The sequence below is a fragment of the Protomyctophum bolini genome (assembly GCF_963924005.1).
Source record: "Protomyctophum bolini genome assembly, chromosome: 1".
Taxonomy (NCBI): Eukaryota; Metazoa; Chordata; class Actinopteri; order Myctophiformes; family Myctophidae; genus Protomyctophum; species Protomyctophum bolini.
In genome coordinates, this window is record NC_137862.1 from 28,756,065 (window position 1) to 28,771,825 (window position 15,761).

Here is a 15,761-nt window from a genome sequence, read left to right on the forward strand (position 1 = left end):
CAGGACATAGCATAATGATTCATGGATCAGCTGATATTACTCTTTGTTCTATTCACAGCGCTGACGGCTGATAAGGCGCGGCACAATACACAAGATTAGAGGTGCGATCGGGACACGTTGCTGAGAATCTCCTGGTGTCAAAGCAATTTCACACAGGGCCTGCATCGAGGGCACCCGAAGAGAATTTCCCATTCATTTTTCCAATAGACATTTCAAAACGTATTTTTTTAAAGTCCTTTTTTAAGCCACAGACAAAGCCAACTCGGCAGATGTTTTTTTTTAGTTTTTCTTCCTTCTAATTATTTGTCCGGCCCCAACATTTTTTGTTTTATTGTCATGAGTTGTCACCTGCCGAGTTGGCTTTGTCCAAGGCTGTAAATGTCTTTAAACAAATACTTTTTGAAACATCTATGGGAAAAAATGAATGGGAAATTCTCTTCTGGTGCTCTCGTCGTTCTGAAAGGGGGCTGGGGGGGGGGGACTGCGACGCTCTATTGGCATGGAAACGTATTGGGAGCCCCTGCAGCAGCAACTGTCGAAAATACATGTCTTCAGCAGCAAATTTTGATTTTAGTTTTAGTCATTTGTCTCTTGAATAGTTTGTCACATTTTAGTCACCTGGAATGCCTTAGTGTTAAGTCTAGTTTTAGTCGACTAAATGTCATGCGATTTTAGTCGACTAAATCTACAGGTGATTTAGTCGACTAAAGTGTATTTTAGCAGGGCTTGATGCTGTCGTAATGGCACATTTTACACTTGCTGAAAATAGCAGATCTACAAGCTCACAACGTGTCGCAGCGCGGCGCGTTGTGAGCTTGTAGATCTGCTATTTTCCAAGTCAAAAAAATCAACACTGCACCAAACGCACGGTAATTCTCTATGTACAGGGATACACACAGGAGTTAATGGAGAGGAGATATACCCTCTGTATGTACAGGGAAACACACAGGAGTTAATGGAGAGGAGATATACCCTCTGTATGTACAGGGAAACACACAGGAGGTAATGGAGAGGAGATATACCCTCTGTATGTACAGGGAAACACACAGGAGGTAATGGAGAGGAGATATACCCTCTGTAAAACCATCATGGGTAACGGTATCTGGCACTGGACACACACACACACACACACACACACACACACACACACACACACACACACACACAAAAACACTGACCTAACACGGTGTTTGAAGTTATGATTTATGGATCAGCTGATATTAGTCTTTGTTCTATTCACAGCGCAGACGTGCTGATAAGACGCGGCACAATGAACCAGATTAGAGGCGCGATTGGACACGTTGCTGAGAATCTCCTGGCGTGTAATGCCGTTCCTCTATAAACCCTCTAACAACAGAAACCCATGATAGTGTATTGCTCGTGGTTCAAGAGCAGGGAAAGATAAGAGAATTGGGTTTCTTTAAGCCTCGCGCAGGCTTAACCTATGGCTCTACTTATAGCCAGTCTCAAAGAGCCAACCCCTGTTGGGTTTAGATTGTGTACAATAAACTCAATTCTGTATGATGGTTTAATGTGTTCAAATAGACACAGTGCCTTATATGGTTGAGCTTGTGCTTGCGTTATTTGAATGGACTTGCCTTGAGAGAGATATGTATATATATATATATTATTTTATACTTGAGTACATATATATACTTAGCAACTTTCCACCACTGAGCCCTTCCTATAGTGCACACTTCAGCTCTGTCCCTGGCGTCCCCGAGCATGTCGGCTCCGAGGCGACCCGTGCACTCCTCTCCCTCCTGGCTCCCCTGCAAGCTGTGGATATGACCTCTGACCCTAGCCTCCTTCTGTCCAACCCTCCTCGTTTCCACCAGTCTGGGGACAAAATAAAACCCCAGTCCAACCCTCCTCGTTTCCACCACAGTCTGGGGACAAAATAAAAAAACAACCCCTCCTCAGCTCTTCATGAGTCCGAAGTCATCTCTGTTATAGTTATGCTATAGTTATATGGTACGTTAAACCTTGTTTGTCCAAAACGGTTGCTTTTAGGAAATCGATAAAATTAAAAAAATATATGTTTTTTTTGCAGCTTCTATGCAATAGCAAGCTGAGTCTATCATCAGTTTTGGTATTATTTTATTTTATAATTCAAATTCACCCCAAGGGATCTCTGTGCATTTTACAGCAGCAATACATAAAAAAACATATCAAAGACACAAAACATAGCAATACCAAAACATAGTAAAACATGGTCAAATACAGTGGTGGAAAATAACGAAGTACTTTTACTTAAGTACTGTACTTAAGTAAAATTGAGATATTTGAACTTTACTTGAGTATTTCCAATTTCCAGTACTTTTAATTCTATTCCACTACATCTCAGAGCCAAAATTTGTAGGCCTACTTTTACTCCACTATTATTTGAACACTTTAGTTACATCGATCGCTAGTCCTCTAGTAGTCTAGTCCAGCTGGTTTTCTCATTGGTGACATCGCTGTGTTATAGTACAGTTGGCTTTCTCATTGGCTAAACCGCGATGCACTGTTTCTGCGTGTGTTTGTGTGTGTGTGTGTGTGTGCACACCACAAATATGTCCGGGCGGAAACTAACTATTCAGAACACAATAGTTCTGCCTTAGAGAATTCTGGTTCCTATTCCTATACCTGACAGAGGCAGTTATAGATAATAATAATGCAGCTGCATGGTAATTCATTGATTTAATCCATTATTGTTTTAGTCACACACTGTTGTTTAATACTTTTCATTTGTTCAATATTTATAAAACCCAGAGACAGGCTTATAAGCCACTTGACTGGCATCTCTATTTTGGGCGTGTGCATTTTCAAAATAATAATACTAATAATACATAAATAAAATGTATTTATTTGAGTTAGGTTTCCTCCCGACAGCAACGATAGGCTATGTATTTGTATTTTTGCAAGACACTGTCATACAACAAAGTAAATGAAACAGAGCATTACTTGATTGGAAAGATATATATAGAGATACTGTACCAGATTTCTGCCCAAAAGTTATTTATGTTATTTCGATCAAGAAAGACCATGAAAGTAAATAATTATGATAATTATTATTTTGTATTTAACAAATGTAACTTGTATTAGTTATGAGACAAAGAGTAATTCAATTATTTTTGTGGGGATAGTAACCCCCACAGAAGCAGCATATCCATCCGTCCACTCCGAGGAATATCATTTAGATTAGTAGATTAGATGCTAGTTCTAGGCCCTGTTCAGACTGGCAGCCCAAATCCATCCTCAATCTGACTTCGTAACCAGATTGGAGTAATTCATTCTAAACAAGGCACTCTAATTGGGCTACTGTACTTGACCGCTTCATCCTGTTAGTTTAGTTGACTATTAGGGTTTGTGGTGTTTACTGCAACCTTGCACTCTGTAAGGCCTCTCTGGATAAAAACGCCTGCTAAACGGTTGTTGCAGTATGATCTATGACTCTCCATCACACATATGCGTCTGGGGAGCATACAAGGTGTGAATGCTGGGGTAAACGTTTAGGGGGTTGTGGGCAGGTAAGGTTATTGAGGTAGACCTTCATGTGAAATTTGGGGTTATCTGCTACAACCATGCCGTACTGTACTGTATAGCCTGTGGCGTAGGCTATACAGTACGTGTATAGGCCCTACGCGACACTGGAAGTGCAGCACAAACGCTCCCACAGTCTTCAATTTCCATAACAACTGTGCATAAAAGGTTGACCCTGCTGCGCTGCGGAAACAGTGCTGTAGCAACAACACGGAGACCACACCGAACACAATTAGAGGTTATAATTGCAGACATGCCTTTTGCGTTGTGTCTGCATCAGTGTTGTTTTCGCCGACTAAAACTAAGACGAAAAATGTTCGTCAACTGCATTTTTTGACGAAAACTAAATGGAAACTAATTGAAAACTAAGATATGATGACTAATAGTAATTACGACGGGCCGACGGCCCACCAAAATATATTTTAGTCGACTGCATATTTAGTAGACTAAAATCTTATGACATTTGGTCGACTGAAACTAGACTAACACTAAAACATTCCAGGTGACTAAAATGTGACTAAAACTATTCAGGAGACTATGACTAAAACTGAAATATGCGAGTAAACAGTACTCACTGTTCTGCAATTACAGTTCTTCCCCACCATGTGTATTATTAAGAGGGTCTTATTGGATGCATGTAAATTTACATTGTGTAAAGAAAAAAAACCCTGTACGTCAAATCCCATTATGGCTATGATTTAACAACTCAATATATTTCAGTTGACCAGGATCCTATCTCCTATTTGTTATTCCTTGTACATACATCAAATGTTTTTGCCAAAAAATATAGATGATCTACAACGCATTGTGAGTTTGTAGATCAGCTACTTTTGGTAAATGTTATTATAACATGACAATTAAGGGAAGTTAGGATTCAATGTGGATTAGATAATCATGCATATTGTACTTGATGAAAAGTATAAATGATCTCACATTAATTGGTCCACAAAACAAAGAACAACCACATCATTCAAGCTTTAGGCTATTGAAAGGAATCAGAAAAAGGAAAGAACAATTAATGGTAATGCAGTCTTCAAACTTGTGAGTGAGTGAGTTGCCGAACCGAAGGTTAAATATGATCACTTAAATTGGATGTGACAAAGCTACATTACAATCCATCTTGGGATATTAAACATTTCAAATCTGCAGAATTAAGCACTAATAATGCTCCTGAGTGGAACGTGAGATGGATGGTGTTGGTGAACAATCACCAAATGGATCTGATGAGGGTAAATGACATCAGAGTTGACATATGATATTGTCAGGATGTGCGTGTAGAGGGGTGGGGGACGTGCTGTGATGAAATATGAAATTATTTTTGCGCCCCCCAAGATTGTGACAGCCCCTTCTGAGTGCATTTGCAATGAAAACAGAGCGTATACGTGTCAGTGTGGGGACTAATTAACAATTTTTTTCTGTGCAATGTTTCTCTTCTTTTGACTCTCTGCATTTCTGCGTTATTTGTGTATAGTGGCAGTGACAGAGAGAGACATGAAAGGCAGCAGATTGAGGGCATGACTGAGACTAGAACCATAGTCTGTCGAGTGGAAATCTTATATTTCCAAATCTGTTACTTTTCAGGATTCAAAAAACAAACAACCCACACACAGTCAGACAGACAGACAGACAGACAGACAGACAGACAGACAGACAGACAGACAGACAGACAGACAGACAGACAGACAGACAGACAGACAGACAGACAGACAGCGATCAAAGCCCGATCTTGCGCCAGATCGGGAGTTTTGTCGGCAAGCTTTAATATTTTAATATCTGTTGTAATTATGTGCTATATATAGCTACAATCTAAAATTACACAAATGTTTTCCTGGTTTTAATGGGTTAATCCATTTAGACCTGAGGCCGATTTAAAAAAAAAGGCTTCTAAATCATACAGTTGTTCGCAATGTTCACAATCAGTGGTTCGCAAACTATTTAATGTAATTGTCCGCCGACGCCCATCTGAAAATATGTTTCTCAAGTGATGTTTTTATTTAATTTATTTGAGATGCCAAAGACTTCAAGTTCAAAGTATGCTCACTCTCAACGGGAATCAGTCAAATGTTGTCACTGCAACAACCATTCCATTAAATGCAGCTGGATACAAGAATATGGTCCATAATGTACCTCTAGTGTGCAATATAATCTGCATGCCCCCCCCACCACCACCACACACAGTCATGCACCCACCCTGCTGAGTTCACACATCTGTCACCGTTGGAAGTGGCTATAATGGCCTCCCACCCTGGGTTTGTGTAAATTAAGTGAACTGTGCTCATTACCTAAACCCTCCCGGTTCTCTGCATGACAACATTTTTACAAGTTAGTTATTTGACAAAATAAACACAGAAGAAAACAACACTAAAGTTTTCTAACCAGTCTGACTTTTCTCTGCCTTTGCTATATGCCATTATTTAACCAGGCCATACTGCAGTGAGTGGTTCCCAAACCTTTTCATGTCAAGGACCCCCACAATTGACACTCATTAGCCCCGCGGACCCCCATTAGAAAATATATGCCAGGGACCCCCATAAGAGAAGATTTTTACAGCTCAGTGATTTTCAACTATTTTCATTTCAAGGACCCCGAGTTTGATATGCAACAGGCTACAGACTCCCATGTAATGGAATTTCTATCTCTGAGACCCCAGTTTATGTTGTAAAATCAATGTTAATTTAACTCTGAGAGTGTACAAATGGAACCAAATGTACACTCTCAGAGTTTCAGACCCATAATATAATAAATATATCATAGTTATGTCATAGACAGACAACTAGCATGCAGTCATAGGACTAGTTACATGAAGTCTAAGATCTGCATTGAGCTACGTTGTTTCAGCATATTTGTTAAGCCCCTTTGTCTAGGCTAGGGGTACGCAACATAAAATCTGAAAATGTGTAATGAATAAAATATTTTTTTGTATCAATCTCTATGGTAGAGTAAAAGTAATAGAATACAACTTATACAATCGAGCTGGCTGTCTCCCTGCTCTTTATTGAGACATTTATATTGCGTCAAAGGTCATGTCTCATATAGATACAGGATCTGAAACGAAGTTTGATTGACCTGATGGTCAAGATTCAATGGATCCCCTGTCCCTGAACAAGCAGGCATGCACCATTAGGACCATTAATGTAGCTCAATGGTAAAAAATGTCAGCACTTGTGCAGGAATGGTTCAAATAAGAAAGTTGCATACACTGCTTCACAAACAAATGTGAAAATGCCATGGTTACAAAAAAGTAAGTAGCATGTGACATGTCAAACTAGTGTGTTTTCAAATGGGCTAAAAATGCCCATATAAGTCATGACAAATGTGATGAGGTCAGCACATTTTGGGCACATTTGGACAAGTGGCTATGGCTGGAGTGTATTTTGTGCAAAACTAATGCTTGGAATGGATTCAGAATCATGAGAACCCCCTAGTTTGAGATGTCACATGCTACTTAAAGCAAAAGGAAAGTTTGACATTTTTGCCTGCCATAATAGGATGTTAATGGTAGGGTCACAAGAAACCCCTTTACAAAAAATTGCCCAATAGTGACAGCCGGTCAGCAAGTGGATTCATGAATGTATATAGACAATATTTTAGGCCAATAAAAAATACTATATACCAAATTTCCCACGCATCCACCTTGGCTGCCAGACTACAAGGACATTTCCCAGAGGCCTATAGTCATGAACAGAATAAGATCTCTAGCAGAGACTCTTCACAAAATTACAAACGTTTGGTTCAGTGGGAGCTAGCTAGGACGGAGAATTGGAGTCTCCGCAGTGGAAGCTATAACGGTCTTCCCAACAGTTCAGAGTGAGGCTTTATAGGGAGCAGCTATAGGGCCAGCGAACCATGAGCAACAGCGACCAATTCCCCACACAGACTGTCAATTTGCCACAGCTGACTGACAGTCAATGTGGCAATCAGCTCTCCAGTTGTCCACCACACTATCCAAAATATCCAAAATACAAGCAGCAACATAATTATTTATCAAATAATATAATGAATACACGGAAATAATTGCTTGTTTTTATTTAATTATTTTCACATAAGTAATAAATGGCAAATGCTAAATAGTGCATTTACCTCAGTTAATTATTATTTATAATGACTTGACCAAAATAGGAACGGCAATGGCAAACTGAACACCTGTCACTGAAAACAACACAACCACGTGTTCAATTAGTTCGGCTGCATGCAGTCATAAAACTACTGGTACAGCTCGAAAACTAAAGTGTTCTTGTACACAACTTTTGACGAAGTGAGTGCGTGGTAATGTGCATGCAAGTGTGACTAAAGTGTGAGTGTCTGTGTTGTTCAGGGAATAGCTGTTTATGAGGAGATCTCAACGATTTATTCCAGACAGCTGCAGCTGTGACAGGCCATCATTAGCCGAGCCATTCTTCAGGTTGCTTCGTTTTCTCCCGTGGCCGAGACAAACTGCACAAGATCTTAATTGCTGGTGTGAATAAAAGTTCATTTTCGGAAGAGATGGCATCATAATAAAAGCAGCATAAAGGATTACTGGGGAGATGAATATGTCAAGTACTGTATTCTCTCACCAGCGCAATAAAGAGTCTGGCTAATAAACCTCTGATGGGCCAGAAGGGATATTCAGGCACAATACAGAAGATGAATGCTCTTTATCTGCACTCTTATGACTGTCTAACTTATGGTGCCTATACATTTATCTTAAGACAGACACAGAGAGAGAAAGAGAGAGAGGGCAGGAGAGAGAGAGAGAGCATGTGTGCGTGGCTGCGTGTGCACACAAACACTAACTCACACAGTAGTTAGAGAGAGAGAGAGAGAGAGAGAGAGAGAGAGATCATGAGGAGAGATTAATTGACTTGTCCCAGAATACTCCAGGAGCAATCAGACAATGTAGCCCAAAATAATAACTAGAAGCCTATAGAAGATTTCAACAGTAAAATAACATTTGGGTATATTTGACTTTTGAGTAAAATGAAATGATCAAATGTGACATTTGCACACAGACAACATGGAATGAAATGAATTAATATGCTTTTTAGTTTGAAAATATGATGATTAATAATAATTAATCATTTATCATTTTCTCAACCACTTGGATGCATTTCTTGAAACTCTAACCTCATTCAGCTTGTACGTGCCTCAAATCCATGATGGCCAAATGGCCAAATGCCACAATTTAATTCCTCACCCGCTTATTCGTAGTCGGGTCGCAGGAGCAACAACTCCACCAGAGAGCTCCAGACGTCCCTCTCCAGAGCAACATTAGTAACTTCCACCGGGGGGATCCTGAGGCTTTCCAAAGCCGAGTCGATGTAATCCCTCCACTGCACATACATTTTGTTCTAATGATTGACTCATGTGTTTCGATGCATGTGATTACACTATAAACATTATTTTTATTTGCACAATGAGCCCCCTCTGTCTTGGTTTCGGTGGAGGAGACAGAGGCATGCGGTCTGAAGCAGACTTGAGCCACGAGAGGCACTGCCGATCGAGCTAAAGTTAGTCACCGTGCCAAACGTTTCCCGAAAAACATGTTTTTTTTGTCCTCATCATGGTTGTTTTCTACGTTGACTGAAAAAGCCATGAAATTGTTCAATAAAGTGATCGAGTCACCCATTTCATTCACGTCCCGACCTTTCACTATTAAATAATAATGTTTGCTACTAGGCCAGTAAGGCCAGATCCCATCATTTGTGTGTACAAATCCTATACTAACTATCAATAATTTAGCTGGGGATCCCCTGGAACCCCTGCAAGCTGGACCTGTTTGGGGGTCCTTAAACCCCACTTTGAGAACCATGCACTGATCTGGACAACACTGAACAATGAGTCTAAAAGCCACACTTGTGGCCCTTAGGGGCTGCGCTGCTCCTTACGTTACGCCCAACTAGATCAAAGTGGTTTGAACTGGCATTGCCGTCCTTGGAGCCTTGCACTCTCACTAACAAGGCGGAAAATACAAACAAAAATTTCAGACCTTTAGGCCTAGCTATAGGGCTGCAGTATGACTTGAGCAAGGGTGTCCAAAGTGCGGCCCGCGGGCCAAATGCCGCCCTGGGACTAATTTTATACGGCCCACAGCTTGAATTGTTTTATGAACGGCCCACCCAACTGTATGGGACATTTTTACATTCAAGTTTTTTTTAACTTGGGCATTTCCCAGAGTATAATTTGTCAGTGTACCTTGTATTTTCTTTTATCGTTATTGCTCGTCTGGTTACATTTGGTAATGTAACATATGGCTGAAAAAAGGCTGAGTTACACTTTTTGTTCATGGCACACACCTAACCATTAATATTCAATATCGAGGATGACAGTTTAATTGTTTAAATGCGATGCATATGTATGTGACTTTGTTATAGTCCGACGGTACATTATGTTGGAAGATGTAGTTGGCCCTTGGGCGTTTTAATAATTTCTAATATGGCCCCCTTTGAAATAAGTTTGGACACCCCTGGCGTTAGGGGAAAGGTCATGGGGTCACTGTAGTGGTTGCAGGGGCTCATCCTCCATACAAGTCATGAATGCACTCAGCAAGTTTAATGGAAATTAGGCTTGGAGATATATTCTCTGCATGTGCAAGTGGAAATTTGAAGTGGTGCTAGACCAAAAAGTCAGTGGGATTCAGGGGAGCATGAACGTGCAAAGCAGATTCCACACGGCATGTATAGAGTCAGAACTGCATACTAACACCCAGTTATCCGTCATGGTCTGAAGACTCACCTCTTCAGACTCCACCTCAGCCCTTTGCGTATCACTTCTTGCTACCTTTTTATTTCAATTTCAATGCTGGTCTGTTAAGAATGTTAAGAAGGTTCATTGTTTGCCTGCATAGACCACAGTATCCTATAGTTTCCTTGAGACACTACTGTTCTCTCTGCACATGTGATTATTCCCCTTGTTTATTGGCAGGTGTGCATGTTTACTCTGCTTATTCTGATCTTGTATCACATGTAGATCACTTATCTGTCGGGATAAGAGCATCTGCCAAATGTATAAATTGTAATTTACAACAGATGGAATGTCCAACTGACTGACCATCTTATACATTAAAGGGACATTTCAGCGCTGAAAGAAACTTAGTCACTTAGTTTGCAGTAGATAACAGCAGCACAATTTGAAATTTGCACCCTATGGCCAGAACAATAATGAAGTCTGTGTGTTTGACTAGGATTTGACTTGTTTGCTGAATTCCTACAATGCCCATAATGCTTTAGTGCACTTCCCCTCCTTGTATAGAGGGGGGGGAGGCCGCATGGAGGTGTGACTTTGTATTCCAGGAAGGAAGTGAGACCACATTTTCATGACAGGTTTTTGGTCATCAGAAAAAGAAGAAAGAACCCTCATCTGCTCCAAATATTACTTTATTGGCGATGTTTCGAGCTAAGGCTCATCATCTGGTCAAACTCGGTTTTTGGACATGAACATGGCGTCATGAATAAGAAAAATCACACCCGTGTGAACTGAGTGGTGCAACTCCCCCCCCCCCCCCCCCCTCTCTCTCTCTCTCTGTGTCATTAGCAGGCAACAGTGCAGCACTATCTCTCTCTCTCTGTTTCTGGCACAACAGCGCCCCTACTGGTACTAATAGTCATACTGGTGCTCAGTCACATAGGTGGGTGTGTGGGTTAACTTCACATAGGCGAACACATAGGTGAACACGGACATTGCTGTTCCTTGGAGTGCTTGCACCACTCAAAAATATATATAAAAAAACATTACTCACATAGAACCCCAAGAAAGTGTTTATTGTGTCTTAAACATCATTCAAATAAGCTCTGGTTGCAAAAGGGGTGAAGTCCTTTAAGTATACTAAAAACATCTACAGACGTCATATCAAATAAAACCGTCGGAGCCTAAGACGTCTACAGGCATTTTATGTTGATTAATGTAGGCCCCGACCTTACGCTACATCTGGATAGCTCTGGAATGCTAGCATGATGTATGTGAGCCATTTACCTTTTTCATATATGCTCATCTCGGATTCTAATCCCAGATTCCGATTCTAATCAAAACAGGCAAAAAAAAATGTACAGACAGTTTTTCACCACGTCGCTTGTCGTGGTTGCAAGGTTTATGTTTTGGATGACTTAGCTGCGATCCGATAGATTCAACGTTGGTGGCTTTCACTCGCGGTTCACAGACCTGAGGTGATTTGGCTCAAGTAAATCCGCTCAGAATGGTAAAGGCATGGCAGAGGCTACAATAATTAATTCATAAATAGCTGGCTACAGGAAGTGTTAAAAATCACAATGTGAGAGGGAATAATGAGAGAATAACGATCATAGACTGGAAGAAGTGAGATACAGATGGATGTGGTGTACACGTGTACGTGCATGTGTCAGATTACATAGTTGTAACAGATGGAAGCACAGTAGACGTGCATGGCCATCCCGAGCCGTTCCCTGTTTCAGACGCTGCCACACATGGCAAAGGGCTCCGTAGCCACAGCACCACTGGCAGTGGGCCGCTAACACACACACACACACACACACACACACACACACACACACACACACACACACACACACACACACACACACACTGTGTTCTGAGGAAACATGTGTGATTTAAACATACCACACACAGGTGTGTGATGGGACCCTGACGAAGGCTTGTAGCCGAAACGCGGCGGTCCATTTTTAATGATCGTTGCAATGCCATCAAATAAAGGCTTTTTCACTTGACTGGAACAGAGTGCCTTGGACCCCTCTTTTATCTTTTCATGTTTGAACCCTCGCCAACGAGCACCTGTCTTCACTTCACAACTACAAAGGACCACAGCAGCCATTTTGAATATCAAAACCAACATGAATTATATTAGTGTACAATACATTTTGCATACACACAGATATCCAGATATTTATACACGGTGCATATACACATACAGTACAATTAACATTTAGTTAAGTAGCACTGCATCTACTGTACAAGCACAAGCACCTCAAACATACTGTGACTAATGTATGACCACGGTATTTATTCTGCTTACTATTGCTCCTATTCTGTATCATTCTATATCGTTTTTAGGCTATTATTACTGCTATTCTTTATCATGACTTATTTGTTATTGTTCTACTTGCTACAAGGTTGTGTTGAGGAACCGAAGCTAAATGAGCATTTTACTCATACAGTATTATGTGTACAGAAAATGTAACAATACAAATCTGTAATCTTGGCACTTGGCACAACACTGTAATCATACCCTATGGGAGTAGACGGAACCCTCCAGAGCAAGTAGAAAATATCGGCTCAATATAATTAAGCATTCAAGTTTCTATATGCTTTGAAAGCTTTAAGAAGTTGGTGGAGTACAGCCTATATCTATTATACATGGAGAAGTGGTACCCAAAAGCTGTACCCAAACGAAACCCAAAGCCACAACAGCTACATCGCTATTGCAACACCCACAACACCATCTTACACACTACACCCACACACACTCACACGGCAGTGACGTCACACACTTACCCTTCGCAGTGTTCGCGACCTATCTCCTCCTGTCGCGTCCCTCGCCAACACTGACCACCAGCCGTCAAACAATGGCCGTTGCATTGGCACTAACACTGCCTCCCTTCCACACTCACGCCGGCAATGCATTTGTTTAATACAAACATTATCGCCCCAATCACCCACACCCCCGAGGCTTCCCTACACGGAACACTAACCACTGCTGCCTATGCTGTTGCCCCAACAGGCCCAGAAACAAGGCCTTTAACCATGCTACTTACATACACTACAACTCGCTTACAATTCGCAAACCTGGCAACACTGCCCTGGCTCACACGTCACCAGCTCTCAGAAATTCACAATCTGTTCTCTCCGTCTCTCGGACAAAAACAAGGAAGAGGAATTCTAGGCTCGCGAGGGGAGTAATTGGATTTTGCTTATTCCTTCTAAATGTCTGTATTTAAAATATCACTGACAAAGCGATTCCTTTACTTACATCAACATTGTTGTTTGTCAATAGTTGTTTTTTGCCTAAGTAAAACAATTAGACTGTTCGCTACTTCACATTGGCTTCTCATTGCATGCACACACACACACACACACACACACGCACGCCTGTAAGCCACCCCCCCACACACACACACGTGTCCCACACACACACACACACACACACACACACAGGCGCGATTACATACAGTTTCATTCATGCAAACACGGCACTTCTGCCGCGGAGTGCGTGGCGAAGTAACTCTGGGATTGAGTTCCCCGCGTAGCGGGCGCACAATTCTACTACTGTACAATGCCCAGATGATTCTCAGCAGGGTTATAGGCGTGTGGAGAATGCACTGGGTGGTAAAACGTTGCCTATTAGTATTGTGGGCAAGGGACTGTGCTGGAGACATTAGGGCCAGTCTCTGGAGACCGGCGCTACTGTTTGCATGAGCGGAGCTATATCATGGAATAATGATCAGGCAATACCCAGTGGTGGAAAGTAACTAAGTACATTTACTTAAGTACTGTACAATTGCGGGGCATTTGTTTACTTTTACACTTGAGTATTTCCAATTTCCAATACTTTTACTTCTACTCCATTACATCTCAGAGGCAAATATTGTGGGCTACTTTTAATCCACAATTAAATTATTTGAAAAATGTAGTAACTGTTTTGTTATTTGTTATTACAAAACAAGGGGGGCTTGAGCCCCTGCCCTTTTGCCTCAAAGTGCCCTTTCCCTCAATTTCATTTTTCCCCTCAGTCCACGTAAGGGCATGTGAGGGGCCAATGTGTGGCCAACAAGGGCTTATATGGGGGGCCAATGAGAGCTTATGTGGGGGGCCAATGATCCATGGGTCGGCGATTCGAATCCCGGCTCCTCCTGTCTAAGTGTCCTTCATGGGCAAGACACTGAACCCCAAATTGCTCCCGATGTGATGGTTGGTACCTTGCATGGCTTCCGCTGCAATCGTTGTATGAATGTGTGTGTGAATGGGTGAATGTAATGCACTATGTAAAGCGCCTTGGATAAAGGCGCTATATAAATGCACCATTTACCATTTGCAATAATATATAAGAGCTTATGTGGGTGGCCAATAAGGGCTTATGTGGGGGGAATATATAACAACTTATGTGGGGGGGGGCAATAAGTGCCATTGGCCCTTCAATACTTTTAATGTGCTGGCTGCCATCAGTCAGTTTTAGTTTCAGACTAATGAGAATGTATTGCTTATTTTACTGTCCAATGACATGAAATGGCACAATATAAGGGACATGTCTGCGCGCGCACACACGTGCCCTTTTTCTGGGTTTTGAGCCCCTGCCACGCCCCCAGTGCTCTCTGCATGGCCCTGACTCATGGTATGGTACTTTAGCGTCATTTTACATGCACTTTAAAGTGAGGACAATGACAGCAGGAACGCCCACTAGGAGATTTTTATCACCCCAGAGTCGCCGCTGTTCGCCCACTGTTAAAATGTAGGATCAGTCCTCTAATCTCAGAGCTGGGCCGATGATGGTTGGTCATGTGAGAATGCAGACAGTAGTTTCCATTAGTTAAGAATAAGTTAGCACCGGCAAGTAAAATAAGACTTGATTGTGCAATGTACATTTAAATGATTCATTGGTTTAAAGTTTGTTTTGATCAAAGTTCACGGGGGTGCAGTGCACACCAGTCCTTTAGAGGTGCCAGCCAACACCAAAGACACAAAAAAACATAAAAGAGTTTTATTCAGGAAAAGGGAACAATTAAAAGCAACATTTCAACCCTGAAGAAGGCAGCATCACTGACCAAAACGTTGGTTTTACTTGTTCTCTTGTCCTGAATACAATTTGCATCGACAGCTCTGATAGTGTGTGGCGACTCTTTTATGCTTTTAAATATTGTTTCAGCCATTGAATCATCATTATTGATTTACATTAATTTTGGATTTAATACATCACAGGCAAACAAGACATACATTTTAATTACTTCTTCACCTGGCTAAGTACTGTAGTAACAAACCCTTCATCGCAGGCATAATTTAATAGCCTCTGAGTGAGAATTCATTCTGCTTGCCCACCAGATAGGCCAATAAAGGACTATAGTGTCATATGATGATTCATCCTTGCAATGCTGTGACATTTACAAATACATAAGCCCTTGCATGGACGGGCATTCCATTGCACATGGATGCAAAACATGTGATGCAATAACGCCAAGCGAACAGCTTGTGATCTCATATCATACTATACATGTTATTGCATTTCATATTGCATCCACTCAGTCCAATTGCAGCCAGGTTCCAAAGAGATCTGGATT